General features: G+C 38.8%; 1 long non-coding RNA gene across 2 annotated transcripts; it reads right to left on the reverse strand.

The window, feature by feature from the left end:
* Nucleotides 1-4,759: 4,759 nt before the first annotated feature.
* On the reverse strand, nucleotides 4,760-5,493 carry LOC145550425 (uncharacterized). 2 transcript variants are annotated; one of them, XR_014086327.1, is made up of 3 exons: nucleotides 5,304-5,493; nucleotides 4,994-5,088; nucleotides 4,760-4,855 (listed from the first exon to the last, which is right to left on the reverse strand). It is a non-coding gene; the product is annotated as an uncharacterized LOC145550425 (long non-coding RNA). The 2 variants fall into 2 exon arrangements; XR_014086326.1 differs by having other exon boundaries at nucleotides 4,760-5,088.
* Between the last annotated feature and the right edge of the window lie 237 nt (nucleotides 5,494-5,730).

Here is a 5,730-nt window from a genome sequence, read left to right on the forward strand (position 1 = left end):
GTTTATAAATCTCTGAACGGTTTAGCACCACAATACCTTAAAGATCTGTTATTGTTGTACCAACCGTCTAGACCCCTCAGATCTTCTGGTTCTGGTTCTGCTCTGCATCCCCAGAACCAGAACCAGATGAGGAGAAGCAGCATTCAGTTTCTATGCACCACAGATTTGGAACAAACTTCCAGAAAACTGTAAAACAGCTGAAACACTGGATGCCTTTAAATCTCAACTTAAAACTCACCTGTTTAGAGTTGCTTATGGCTAAATTAGGGTTAGAGTGCCGGTTTTGATGTCTTCCATGTTTTTATGTCTTTAATGTTTTTAATTTTTCTTCTTTCTTTTCGACGTTTTAATGATGTAATGTTTTTTGTTTTTATTTTATTTTGTTTTTTTATTGTATTTTTTCAAATCTCTCTCTTTCTCACTGATTATTTCTGTTTTTATTTTAATTATGTAAAGCACTTTGAAATGCCTTGCTGCTGAAATGTGCTATACAAATAAATTTGATTGATTGATTGATTGATAAAGGATGGTCTGTGGGCTGCTTTTGGTGCCCTACCTCCCATGAATGTTAAATATCAGTTGTGTTCTTGAATATTGTTTTATAATTCACATCTGGGGTGGGTAATATTTGCTTAAAGTTGTGTCATGATGTTTTATAGTTCTATTGTGGAAGTCAGTAGAAAAAGATGAAAAAGTAATTTGAGTCTTGTTTTATTCTCAATGTCTTCCAACTGAAAACAAAATGCAATGTATAACAACCGCTGGTGTCTTCACACCTCACCTTCTCCCCTTCACAATAAAAGCATACATTCTGGTGTGAGATGTATACATTGTATCCACCCTCCCGGCCCCCCTGAACACACAGAATGTCACAAACACAAAACACATAACTTGAGAAAACAACATCACAAATATATAAAGAAAAGAGACAAACAATGAAAAAACTAAACAGCAGTGACAAACAAAATAACTGAACTACGTAACGGCAACAGCTGAGGAGCTTAATAAGTCAGTCACCATGGGTTCTCTTCACAGGAAAGGGTTGAAATTGAATAAGACTCTCCAGATTGACTGCTACTGAACAGTCCACCTGAGGGGGACAAAAACCAGCTGTAAGGGAAGGACCCAGAAGAGTGAGTAAAGAAACTGGCGAGGTGACTGAGCCAACTCCACTGGGTCCCCTGGTAACACATGAGCTAGCTTCAAACGGTTCACAGAAATACTCTCAAAAATCTTTCGGTCCCCTCTCCAAAACATGGAATGGACCATCGTAAGGAGGCTAAAGCGGTGAGCGGTGTGAGTCATGGCCGATAAATACGTACTTGGAAGACAGGTGTCTGTGTCCTTTGGCACAAACACCTGTGGAAGTCAGTGATGTGCTGCTAACGGGTCAAAAGATCTAGATTCCCCATTTAGAACCATTCCATTCCGCTGGGAATCAACTGAACCTGACGAACCCAGGAGAAATTCACCTGGTACCCGCAAGGGCTGGCCCAGGACCAACTCAGCTGAAGAAAATCACAGGTCCTCTTTTGGGCAGAACAAAGGCCCAATCAAACCAAGGCATGCAAACTAGCCAACTATTATCCACCAATGAGGCCCGCAACGCATACTTCATTGTGCGATGGAACCTCTCACAAAAACAACTGGCCTGCGGGCGGTAGGCAGCAGTACGGTGGAGTTTAACCCCAAGGCTCTCTGCCACTGCCGTCCACAACTCTGCAGTCAACTGGGGACCTCTGTCAGAGGTCAAATCCAATGGCACACCAAACCGGGACACCTAAGAGGAGATAAATGCCCGAGCCACATAAACCGAAGTGGTTGATGACAGCAGAACTGCCTCCGGCCACCAAGTAGTTCTGTTCACTGTCAGGAGATAGGTAAAACCTTTGGGAGATGGAAACAGCCCCACTAAGTCCACATGCACATGCTCAAACTTCCTGTTGCGGAACAGGAAAGTGCTCCAGTAGAGCCTTAGTGTGCCGTTGGACCTTGGCATGCTAGCAAGCCAAAAAGGAAGATGCCCATGTGTGTACATCTTTACAGAGTCCCGGCCACACAAACTTTGCCCCTACCAGTTTAACAGAAGGTTTGACACATGGGTGTGAAAGGGAATGAGCTGCATCAAAAACCCGCTGACGCCAACAAGAAGGGACCAAAGGCAGAAGTTTACCAGTTGAGACATCGCATTATACAAATATATAATATAATCATTTAAAAGATATAGAGCCGAACCTAACCCTAATCGATGAATTTTCGCATCCTAAATTTGAAAATTCATCGATTTTGAAGAAAAAAAATCATCAGATTTGGTTAAATTAAATGAAAATAGGTACTTTATAGTATGAACCACAGGGTGAAATATCTTTATAAATAGGACTCTGACATAATTCCCCCTATTCCGCTTTTAAGTGGAATCCTAACTAACCTTAGCAGTTGTTTTATTAATTGCTATACTACGTTTACATGGCTACCTGTGAACATAACTCTGTATATAACCTTAGAAATATATAAGAAAGTCAATTAAAATCTAAGAATGAATAGTGGGGGTAAACATTGTTTTCATGAGTAACTGTAACTAATATAATATTTCTATACATTGATTAACTCAATTGGATATTGCTTCCATGATTGTTCTTCCATTTGTATAATGTCAAAACCCTGTTGGCCTTTCTGTTGAATTGTGTTATTTCCAGGGAAAAATTACCTTATGGTCCCCGCTCGCCATGGGCGACCGCCAATATTCCCTAATATGGCATAAATGTAATACAATCATGGATCCACAGTGACCAAATCAGATATTCATGGCAATGGCTAATACTTCACATACATAATCTTGATGACAATTATGAAGAAGTGTCCATAGTGCACATATAATCTGTGATTGTGTGATTGAATACTAATCATAATAATCAAAGTGTTGATTGCTTTAATGCTTGTGCTCATTCACACCACTCACATTGTCATTGATACTCACATTCTCGTTCATACTGTCTCACACATTCATGTTCATTCACACGTGTTCCTAGTGTGTTAACTATGTGTGGGCCACCCGTGTTGTATTGTATATGAGTTGTATATAAGTTGTGTAATAAGAATGTGTAATGGTGTATGCAAACAACATCTTCCCCATGAGTCTCTTTTATTCCAACCCAGTTCTGTTACATTTCCTTTGACCTCTTTAGATCTTTAACATCCCATAGAGCTTTTAGTTCAGGCATCTGCTGTCCTTGAGCTCAGCAGTCCTTTGAATCGGTCAAGGGTTCACTGGTTCGGGCGGCCTTGTGCTTAGTCCTTCTGATGTTCACCATCCTTGGTCATCCATCTCTATAGAGTACCCAAGATCTATTTCCTCATAATAGGGATCATACAACACACAAACAAAAATATAACAATTAGTATTGTTGCCAGAGTTATTCCTATTTTGGCTGGTAAGGCTCCCCATTCACCTAAAATTTCCTCCAGACTTTTCCATGACCAGGTGTTCTTTCCTTCATTTTCCATGAATTCCGATTTTAGTTTAATCAACTTAGTCATTACCGCTCTAAATGTACCTATTGGTGAGGTATTCATAGGGATATATGTACAGCATTCATTAGCAAATATATGGCAAACTCCTACCATATTGGCTAAGACCCATTCTAATGCTTGTCTGTTTTGTTTTGCCATTATGCTTGTTTCATGGAGTTATTCTCCTAGGGCCAAAAATCCTTCAACTTTAAAGTTGATCATTCTCTGTTGGTTGTAGTAAATATAGTTCATCCATTCAACATTTTTGTTAATTGTGATCCAAGGTAAGATAGATTCATAATCTAATTTATAGCCATGTATGTTTTGTTAATTGTGATCCAAGGTAAGATAGATTCAAAACCTAGTTCATGTTGTGCTTTAAATTCATCTGGAATTCCTCTTGGTTGACCTATAAGATTCAAATATACTCCTTCATTCAACCCATAATCCCCAAGGCTACTACGAAGTCTTGTTTTATTATGGTGCATTCCTACAAAGTCTTTAACTCCTTCATACACTAGGGTTACTGGTACTTTTATTCGAACAAAGGCCTACCCATTTTAAGGGTAATGTGTTCATTTAAACGTAATCACCGCACATCCAGTAACTGTCTGCTACCAGATATGTTTGATCACCGAGAAAAAATAGTGTGGGGATAGTCCTAGTTAAATTTACACAATTTGGTTCTTTATAGTTTGGATTTTGATACCAGACAGGGGTTGTAACAAATATTGGTGTCATCTTAGCATGTTTGAACCAAGATAAAACCCAAGTGACATTACATTGAACTGTGGTATTACTTATTTGCGTTCATCCATTATTTTCAAATCCGCCATTTGTGAAACATTCATATTCAGCATCATAATCTACCTCATAATTTACTGGAGAACCAGACTGTGTAGTGGTAATATTAAATTCTGCGCAAACAAATTTAAACTTGTAACCTGCCCATTTATCTAAATAATGGTGTGAATTACATGAACCATATAATAATCTACAGTTCATACCACACATTAGTAGTTTAAAGAATGAAACTACATTTGTTTCCGTAACAAATTCACCTTTCTTGCATATTTGTTGTCTTAGTGCACATAACAATTGGTGCTGCTCCGGGAGCAGTAGTATGTAACCCGAGTTTCATTTTAGGATTATTAAAGAAATTAATTTAAAAAAATAAATTTCTTGAGAAACTAGGTTCTAGGTTTGTTTACTGGAGGTAGTGGCAAATTGCAAAACACAGACAACTGGATGGTGCAAAATCCGTGAAGTGTATTTATATGTACAATATATACAAGTTATTTAACAATTTCGAAGTCCAGCAAGGTTCCTTAGGCCAAGGAAGTCTCTGTCAATGATGAAAGGAAAAAAACACAAAAAATAGTAATTCAGTTCCAACAATGAAATTGTTGGCTGAATTTCCAACCAGTTTGGAAATGTTTCCTCAAATGATGGGTGTATTTCTGATCCACTGTGGTTAGCTCACCAGTCCGGTCAGCACGAAAAACCAGACAATCCTTGATGTATTCTGGATCCTTCAGTCACTCCTCGAGCGGGGGTGGGATCCGGAACACACGCGGCCTGTGCAAAAAGGCCCAACCAATTAATCTACATGTACATGCATTTTCTAATAATCGCGTGAGCCTACATAATTACATGTAACCCATGCAAAACAGTACCCTCACACAACAGTAGTTTCAGTAAACATTTCAATCCAAATGTGCTTTTAGATAGATGTATAGTCACAACAGGCTGGGAGGCTAGTGCTAGCATGCTAGCTCCCCAACAACACTCACCAGTTCCCTCTTGCTCAACCGTGACCACACGTCTGTAAGTTAAGAGGCACACGATTGATTGATGTACCATCGACATTCAAAAACCGCTTTGGGAACAGAAGCCTACCTGCACGTCAGAGTCCGACAGCGTCTCCCATCTAAGGTGCGATTCAGCAGCAATATAAGCCATTGCTGTCAATTTAGGACGCTGACGTGCAGTTGTCACATGACTTTAAAACCTCGCGAGAAACAATTGGTTGGTGTTAAATAAATTATGGAAAGGAGGATTTAATTAAATCTTTAAATAAAAATACATAAATTAGATCTAACAAAATAGAAAAATACAATAAACTGAATCTAACAGAAAAATTATCCTGGTTACAAGTACAAAATTGCAAACATTTTCGTTAATTCCTTTGCGTTATACCAAGACCAAGTGTACCAGGTG

The sequence above is a fragment of the Poecilia reticulata genome, unplaced genomic scaffold (genome assembly GCF_904066995.2).
Source record: "Poecilia reticulata unplaced genomic scaffold, P_reticulata-male-v2 Scaffold_43, whole genome shotgun sequence".
In the NCBI taxonomy this organism is placed as follows: Eukaryota; Metazoa; Chordata; class Actinopteri; order Cyprinodontiformes; family Poeciliidae; genus Poecilia; species Poecilia reticulata.